Genomic DNA, 8,947 nt, shown 5'->3' with positions numbered 1-8,947 from the left:
AATACCTGGGTGATGAGATAATCTGAACAACAACCCCTAAGACGCAAGTTGACCTATGTAACAAACCTGCACTTGTACCCTTGAACTTAAACTTTTTTTTTTGAATAGTTAATAGTAATAATTAACTTGGTTGTACAAAACAATAGAATAATAAATAGAACATAAGGAACTTTAAAAGTCAAAATTAAAAAATAAAGAATAAAAATAATCAAGCCTTTGTTCTGCAAAATGTGTAGTATCAAATAAATATTGGTAAAGTTTACAGGGAAAATACTACTGGTGTCAAGTAGTTTACTGTCAGGAATAACTTGAAGGAGCACAAAATGAGTGATCATGTTCATGTACCAAATGGGTAAGGATAAAATATAGTTAACAAAGAAAATGCATGTTGGATTTTAATGCAGGAGGGTAAACACCATTATTTGCCCTCACCAGGATATAAGGAAGCAGGTTTTTAATGGGCCTAGAACACCAAGGTCTAGGAAATGCTGTGTTCAAAAGAAATAGGATCAATAGCTAAGCCAGTCAAAGCCATGTACACCTGAAGTGAAATGTGTGACCGTGATGGAGGAATGTGCAGAGAGTTTGGTTGAAGATTGAAGGAGGGAGGGAGAGTGGGACAATGCTAGAGACCACCCATCCAGATGGAGGAAGCTCTGATGTTTTCCAGGCATGGATCAAACAGCACAGATGCTGCCAGAGAGGTTGGGTGACTGCAGAGGGAGGAGCCTGGGTGCAGGGAGCCCACAGGGACAGCTGCTAGAAATCGACTTCAGTCTAAAGAGGAAGCGAGGCAGAGCTGATTCTCTGGATCTATTCTAAACAAGGAGGAAGTGACAGGGGCCCTGGAGATAAAAGGAGCAGGTTACCCTAGAGCCTCCACAGCCAACCATGGGTAAGCTGGGTATTGTCAGGTGGGTGACTGCCTTTTGAGGAGGCAGAACTCTAAAAGCTTAGAGCAAAGATTGGTGGAATTCTAAGATTTGAGCATGAAACAAGTCTGGAGAGGGAAGGGTCCTTGTTCATAGCACAATCCCAACTGGGAAGAAAATGGGGAAGTATCTCAAGAGGTAGCCAAACAGGAAATTCTCTGGTAAAGTCAGATGTAAGAACACTTGTATAAAAAAAAAATAATGAAAGAAGATGAATATAATTCAAGTAAGAAATAGTGTGAGAATCCTTGTGCTTCAAAGAAGTTTGCAAAATTTGCTAAGACCTAAAATAAGAGCCAAGAAAAGGAACAAAGGTAGGACAGATCTTCTGTAAGGGCAGCTGATATATAATATAAATAGACAACAGAGAGAAAGGATAACAGCTCAACCAGGTTACATTAAACAAGTACTGACTGGCTGTCTTCCCTGTAAGCCACAACCAGACATACAGCTATGACCCTGCTCATGAGGAACTCATGGGCCAGATAAGGAAAGTATACAAAGAACAAATGATGATCAGGATGGTAAATTTCCATAGTGTTTAGTATGGCTAAGGAAGAGAGTTCAGTCGTTAAGGGATTCATTTAGGAAACACATCAAGGAGAACATAGAGGTAGGTTTGCAGGATTCTGATAGGGCTCTTGGATTGAGAAACAGTTTAAAGAAAAGCAGAGGAAGAGAAACCTGTTGAGGAGCATGAGAAGTAATGCTGGGAGGAGGAGATAGATAACCTGGAGTAAACTATCATAGAAATCTAGGAGAGAATTTCTGCCAACACAGCACCTGTAGAAATTGAAGAACATAAAACAAGTGTGCACGAGAAAAGGAAAGTCCCAGTAATTTTAAGATAGTTTGGGTGGTGTGCTGGAACAGAAACAAGGTCCCCAGAAGGTTTATGAGATGAAGGAGAGCATTAATTAATTCCAAAAGTTTGCCTGTGATGGAAGCAAAAGAGGAGGTGGACAGTGTAGAAAGATATAAGATCAAGGATGAATTTTGTGCTTTGTTCTTATTTTTAATTTGGTTTGTGGATGGAGATTTAAACACAGTTATTACATGTGCTTGAGGGAAGAGGCAATAGAACAAAAGCCACTAGAAATGAAAGATAATGAGGTGATTAATAAGGCATGACCCTGAAGGATGCAAGTAGGGGATAGGAACTGGAGTCCATGTGAGAACATTAGCTGTGAGAAGTGGGTATCACCTTCTCCATAGAAATTTCAGGGCTCTGAGAGTAGGTCTACCTGTAACCAGTGCTTGGGACAGAGCACTGAAGGTGTTACTTTGAGTTAGTTTTCATTAATTGGAGTATTAAGAAGACCTGTCACCCCCTAAAAGAAAGAGAAGAGATAGTTCCAAGGGGGATTTGAAGACTGTAGAGAAACAATGATTTAGGGGAATGGAAGAGGAAGGTATTATGGGATCTGTGGAAGGAGAGTGGGATATAGCTGAGCTCCCAGTTCAAGCTGAAGGTTATAGCTGCATAGGACAATAACTCTCATGGTATGTGTGCTTCACCAGTAGTTCAGGTGTAGGAAAGGTGGATGGTTGTATTAATCCAGGGATGGAGTTTACCAGTGAGTGTGGTGGAAAATGAGAATGGGAAAGAAGATGCAGAAAGACAGAGGCTGAAGCCATGAGCTTCAGGTGTAGTAGGCACACAGAATGATGACAAAGGATAACACAATATATGGGCAGTGAGAGGGATCCCTGGGTATAAGCTGGCAGAGAAGGAAGAATTCCAGGTTATATGCAGGATGTGGCCCTGAGAGAGTGTGCCTGGAGTAGGGGGAAGTGAAAATCAATGGAATTGAGAACATCAAGAAAAGCGTGTTGAATGGAAACGTTTTCTAAAATTCATTGCTATGTTTATTTGTACACAGGGGAAACACTTAAGTGTGCTTCTATGCTAAGGGGAAGGCCTAGTAGAGAGGGAGAGATGAAGATACTGCAGAGAGGGGAGAGGGTTAAGGGAACAAGGTCTGGAGGAAGCAGGAGAGAGAGCAGGTCAGAGGATGGCTGATGGGACCGGCAGGAGAGAGAGGAAATGAGGAGCAGGAATTAAAGATGGGTCTGGGTACAGATGCATTCATCTGGGCATTTGAGGCAGGAAGCTGAGGCTGGACAATCTGCTGGGAGACAGGAGGCCAGGTGAGGTAAAGCATGGGAGAGAGGCAAGAGCTTGGAACAGCCGCAGGAGCTTCCTGGTGAGGACTGGCTGAAGGATCTTAGTGATTTTCTCCAGCTAGGCTCACCCCCAGGCTTGAGAGTGGAGAAGGCCAATGATGCATGGGTTCCCAGGTGGAATTTTGCCAGCTCTGGATGACAAGTAGACAAGGAGGGAAGGGGATTACCAGTGAGAACTGACAAACCCTGGCAACCAAGGACACTGGACTGGATAAAGAGGGAAGGAAAACCAGGTGGATCCAGATGGACTGAAAGCAAATGGAGGAACCGAAGATCTGGGAGGACCGCGGGAAATTAAGAGTGGGTGGAGTGAGAATAAACCTCTGAGGGCGTGTAGAGTAAGATGAGGGAGCTGTGGCTTAACGGAATTTGTGAGGACGATTTGGGCGTTGGACTTAACTGGAAGTGTTCTGAATCAACACTGAGATGAAACGGCAGTGATAGTAGGTGACCTCATTACAGTCGAGCTGAGGCATCACAAGCATCTTTCTCTTGTTTAACAGAGCTGGAGAGCTGGGAGGCCTGTCTGTTCCACTTCAACTCTAAGAGTCCATGAGCAACTCCACCCAACATACATGGAAATACACACCAGTCCATTAACGTATTTTCCATAAACTCTTACCTGAACCATCTACAGCTCAGGGAGATGCGTTTCATTTCCTGTATTCCCTGCACATTCTACATGCATGTGATGCTCCTTTAGAGTACAATGCATGCATGTGCAGTGCGTGTTGCATTTGGGGGAAGGGAGGAGCTAATCTATGGCATCACTAGTTTTATGCTTTGAGACATGGAGATTAAAAGGCCTAAATATACATTTTCCTCAGGTGAGTTCTGTGAGAATGACAAGATTCATTCCTGGAATTAAGCTCTTTGACAGCCCTGGGAAAGGAGGCTATAAAAATAAGGTATTATTTGAGATAGGGGATTAATTACTTTATAATAAAACCACAAGAAAAATAGTAAAAGTAATCAGCACACTTTTTTATTTAATCTAACGCAAACATATTGGCTACAGTTTTTTCTTTATATCATATTATTGGGTTAAGTTTTTATATTCCTCTATATAGGAGGAGAGGTTTATTTGCAAACAGAGTGAAACACCCCAGTGGTAACTTGATTTTTCTTTAAACCTCTATATATTACAGTTTAAACTGCAACTAAATGAAAAATGCAAGTTGTTTATAAAAGCTCAGTTGAGTCTGTGGGACTGCAGTACACACTGTGACATGCCAGGAGTTGCGAGATGGAGTGCCATGAAGATGAAGTGCATTTACACCCCTCTGTCCCTCCCTGTCTCCACAGCTGAATGGTCACGCTCAGCACCAGCACAGACCACAGTTCTCAAAGACCAAAGGTCACCCTGAGGGATCCAGAATTAAAACACACCAGAAGGTTTACTTTTTCTACAGCGATGTTAAGAATGACCTAAAATGAGATAAATAATAGATGGGAGGGGCAAGAGGAAGAAAGAGAAAGAAAGGGAGATGGAGGGTAGGGAGCTATAGATGGACAAATAAATATAGTCTATAAAACACCCCAAGCATCCAGTTCTTACCCCAAAGATGCAGAGCCATCTGAAAATTATGAGTTTCTATTTGCTTCCCACCTCCAGAAATGGCCAACACTTGCTGCCTTTATTCCTAGGCCCAAAACTCTCTGGCAATAGGCCAGCCTGCCAGAGGCATTAAGTACAACTCTGGAATTGATTATTTTAGGCTGGAGTCAGGTATTGCCTCATGTTCAGATGGCCAGGGAAGAGAAAGTCTCAGTGTTAGCTTTTATTTAAGTGACGATCTTATCTCCATCACACCCATCTCAACACACCTATCTCAACGTGTTAGAAAATAAATGTCCTTAGGTTTAGAGATGGGTTTTAGGCCAGCAAGAAAAAAGCATTGCAAGCCAAGACTGTAGCAATGAAGAAAGTACCATCATAGTCTATTCTACAGAATAAAGCTCACTAGAAAAGGCTGTATACATGCCTGAACAAATGAACGGACTCAGACAATTTGATTTCCTACTTTCCAGGCACATTATATCAAAAATACCATTCAAATAAGATTAAACCACATCTGCTTCCAAAAATAATAGGCTTTTCTGGAAAAGTCTCAGTAACAGGATGGATTCTACCATCTTGTTTGTGTAGACAAACAATCTGTGTGATTCTGCCATGTTTGTGTATCCTTGTTATGGCCTCAGTTATGTAATTCATGCCACTTACTGACTTGGACAAATTATTTCAAGAGGTAATTAAAATATTTTTATTTTAATGTACCTGATGGATATAAACTTGGAGAAAACTTGATGGATATAAACTTGGAGGAAATATAACTTGTATGATTACAAAGTGTTGAAGTAAAGGATAAAATCTCACACATTTCTATTTGGAATTAAAGACTGTTGGGCAACCTCTTTAAGTAACAGATGCTGTGGCTCTTACACCATGCAAATGAAACACAGATAGATTTGAATATTGAGAATGTTTATGTTAATATGTAACATAACATTTGTGATCATATGTAAAGTTACAAACCCAATGACACAAATATTAACACTAGGCAAACTATCTCCCTGGTGTTGTAAGCTTCAATTCTGTCTTGGCTTCTTTGTGTATGAAACACTTTTCAATATGCTGCCTAAAAATATTAAACTCCCATCACAGTGACTCATATTGTTAAAATGATCTTTGAGGCAAAAAGTCAAAATGTTGAAGTGTATTTTACTAATGTTATTAAACTAATCTCTCTGGAGTTCTCAAATAAGACAATAAATGGACTATCCTACTCATCAGTTGTTCCAATGAGGCCACACATGGTGAAATTTAAAGCTGACCTTGACATTGTTCTCCATGGACAATGGGGAGAAGGGAAGCCCAGTGAGCAGTCTAAACTCATTGGTCTTTTCAGATAATCAGAATAAAGAATCCCCATGGCCCACAGCTTGCCCTTCTCCCCTACTGCATTCTACAAGATTTAAGAAGGATGGAACAGAGATGTGTGAGCTAGGCTTTGTAGATGGCCTCCCTGGGTTGGAATCCCAGCTCCACCTCTGACAGCTGTGTGATCATGGACAAATGACTCAACATCTCTGAACCTAAGTTTCCTCATCAGTTGAATGGAGACTATAACAGTGCATATCTCACAGGGGTATGCCGAGGATTAACCAAGAAAATATAAACTGCGGCTCCAGAAGTACTGGCTATTACTGTAAACCTTTATGAAACATTGTGAACAAGGGCTGTTTTACCTTTAAAAGGGTTCATAGATTTTCTAGGAGATTATTGGGATCCATATGATTCCAAGACATTCTCAACAGTATTTGTAGGGTACTGACCACATGCCCACAACTCTGCTACGTATGGGATTCAAAGATAAAGAAAAATTCACTAAAATTCAAGGTGACAGCATCTAGTTTCTTTCCTCCTGTCTTTTTTCATTTAAAATAATGGTGTAAATAAAGGTCATTGGGGGCAGATGTATGAGAATGACTAAATGTGTCTAGGGAGTCATTTCAGAGAACATTAAACAGAAGTGGGTCACATATGGTTAGGAGCTTCACAAGGAAATATGAGTTGAAAAGGAGAGAGAGTGAAAATGGCAGGGGAGGAAACTTTGTAAGTAGGAAAACCTTTGAGGTAAGACATATGAGCCATGTGTTTCCAGATAGGGTTGAGACATTAGATGTAACCCTTGCTTAAGATGAGGGGGGAGAGTGAATAAACCCAGAAAGCCTCCTGGACCTGTGGCTGTGGATGCCCTTGAACGCTGTGCTAAATTTGTTTTTTACGTGATATGGATGTGGGCAAAGTGTTAACCAACTCAACCTTCTCACCTTCTATTTAGAATTCATCCTTTGATAGCTGTGTTCTCCTGGTACCTGATATGATGTTAGCTGTGCTCCTGGGTGACATTCATTAGCATAAAAATGACCCTGATGGGTAACTCACATCTGCACTGGGGAAGAAGACTACAAGTGAACCCAATTAGGGTACCCTGTTTTGAGATTTCCCTAAAGAAGAATTATAAGAGTGTGGTAACTCTTATAATCCTTAAGTGGATCCTAGAAGGAGTTATACCTCTGGAGATGTTGCAAGATATGCTAGCATAGAGCTTGGAAGCCAGGGTAAATTTCATGGGAGCCAGTGTGGATTCACCTCCCTGCTGTGTAGACAACTGTTGCAAGAACTCCAACTAACAGGAATACTGAACGCCACTAGGCTAGCAAACTGTGACTCCTGTTCTATATCCTCTAAGAGATGAATATCAAGTGATAATTTACGAGCATGAAGATTTAGTTGAACATCAAGAAACTTTGGTAGGCATTGCAATGGGTAACAGAGAACTCAAGGAAGCAGTGAAGTAGGAGTGTAGAAAGATAAGTCTGAAAATGTTATTCAAAATTATATTTATTTTAGCTATGGAGAGGAGTTTTCTAGAATGTAGAATTTATTTTTAGTTTTTTACTGCTCCTTGCAGAGAATGGCTACTAGGCAGTGTGCCCAGATTAGCCAGAATTTCTAAATTAAAGGATTTTACATGATTGCATAAAGCTCTAAAAATAAGACATTTGCTCAAAATAAAATTTGGAGGGCAGCTATCTTGACGTGCCTATGTTGAAGGGTGAGGGAAGGTTTGTATGACTAATGGAAACAATAGAACAAGCTGCAAATGGTTGGGAAATTGTTTCCCTTGTCCAAAAGATACATTGAAATGGGCTATTATGACCTGGTTCACCTCACATTTCTACAGAAATTAGATAATAATCAGCACAGAACCAAGTTCAGGTTTTAAACATTTTTTTCCACCACATCTCTGCATGAAAATACATCAGACTGAAAGGGATTGCATTCACTCAGCAAATATGTGCTAAGATCCTTCTGTGCCAACTCTGAAGATGAAAAGGTATGCGACGTGGTCTCACCCCTAAAAAAACAAACTGTCTGTCTAGTGGGGGAGACAGACACACAGCTAATTACATTCAGTGTGCTAAGTGCCTATAAGGAATATGCCCACATTCTCACAGGAACCCAGAAGGAACTATTAATTGTGCTTAGTGGGACCTTCTCAGAGGGAATAACATAGTGGTCTGAATTTTTAGGAGTAACATCTTAGTCCAGGATGCTATAGCAAAAGACCACAAACTGGGTAAATTTAATTTTTTTTTTTTTTTTTTTGAGACGGAGTCTGGCTCTGTCGCCCAGGCTGGAGTGCGGTGGCCGGATCTCAGCTCACTGCAAGCTCCGCCTTCCAGGTTTACGCCATTCTCCTGCCTCCGCCTCCCAAGTAGCTGGGACTACAGGCGCCCGCCTCGTCGCCCGGCTAGTTTTTTTTTTTTTGTATTCTTTAGTAGAGACGGGGTTTCACCGTATTAGCCAGGATGGTCTCGATCTCCTGACCTTGTGATCCGCCCGTCTCAGCCTCCCAAAGTGCTGGGATTACAGGCTTGAGCCACCGCGCCCGGCCAAACGATGGTTAGATGCCACGAAGTAGGTGGCAATGCCTTAACCGTATGCGTGTTGTCAGGCCCGAGGGCCTCTTCCATCCTTGTCAAGGGGAGTGCTAACCTTCTCTCCTTTCATACAACACCTGGGTAAGTTTTAAACCCGGAAACTTATTTCTCATGATTCTGGAGGTTTGCAATTCCAAGATCAAGGCACCAGGATGTTTGTCTGGTGAAGGTCTATTTCCCGGTTCATAGAGGATGCCTTCTTGCTGTGTCTTCACATGGTCGAAGAAGCTAGGCTCTCTCTGGGATCTCTTTTAAGATCCCTAACTTAAGAGCTCTTCCTTCATTTCTTGGTGATATAGTTTGGATATTTGTTTCCT

The 8,947-nt window shown here is 41.5% G+C and overlaps 1 non-coding gene across 1 annotated transcript; it reads right to left on the bottom strand.

Moving 5' to 3' along the window:
• Window positions 1-8,581: 8,581 nt before the first annotated feature.
• Window positions 8,582-8,707, bottom strand: LOC117096780. The gene has a single exon (XR_004442631.1). It is a non-coding gene; the product is annotated as a U6atac minor spliceosomal RNA (small nuclear RNA).
• Window positions 8,708-8,947: the final 240 nt, after the last annotated feature.

This window comes from Trachypithecus francoisi, unplaced genomic scaffold, assembly GCF_009764315.1.
Source record: "Trachypithecus francoisi isolate TF-2019V2 unplaced genomic scaffold, Tfra_2.0 Lachesis_group14, whole genome shotgun sequence".
NCBI classification, from domain to species: domain Eukaryota; kingdom Metazoa; phylum Chordata; class Mammalia; order Primates; family Cercopithecidae; genus Trachypithecus; species Trachypithecus francoisi.
Note: the sequence above shows the minus strand (reverse complement) of the source record. Positions and strands in the feature narration are given on the sequence as shown.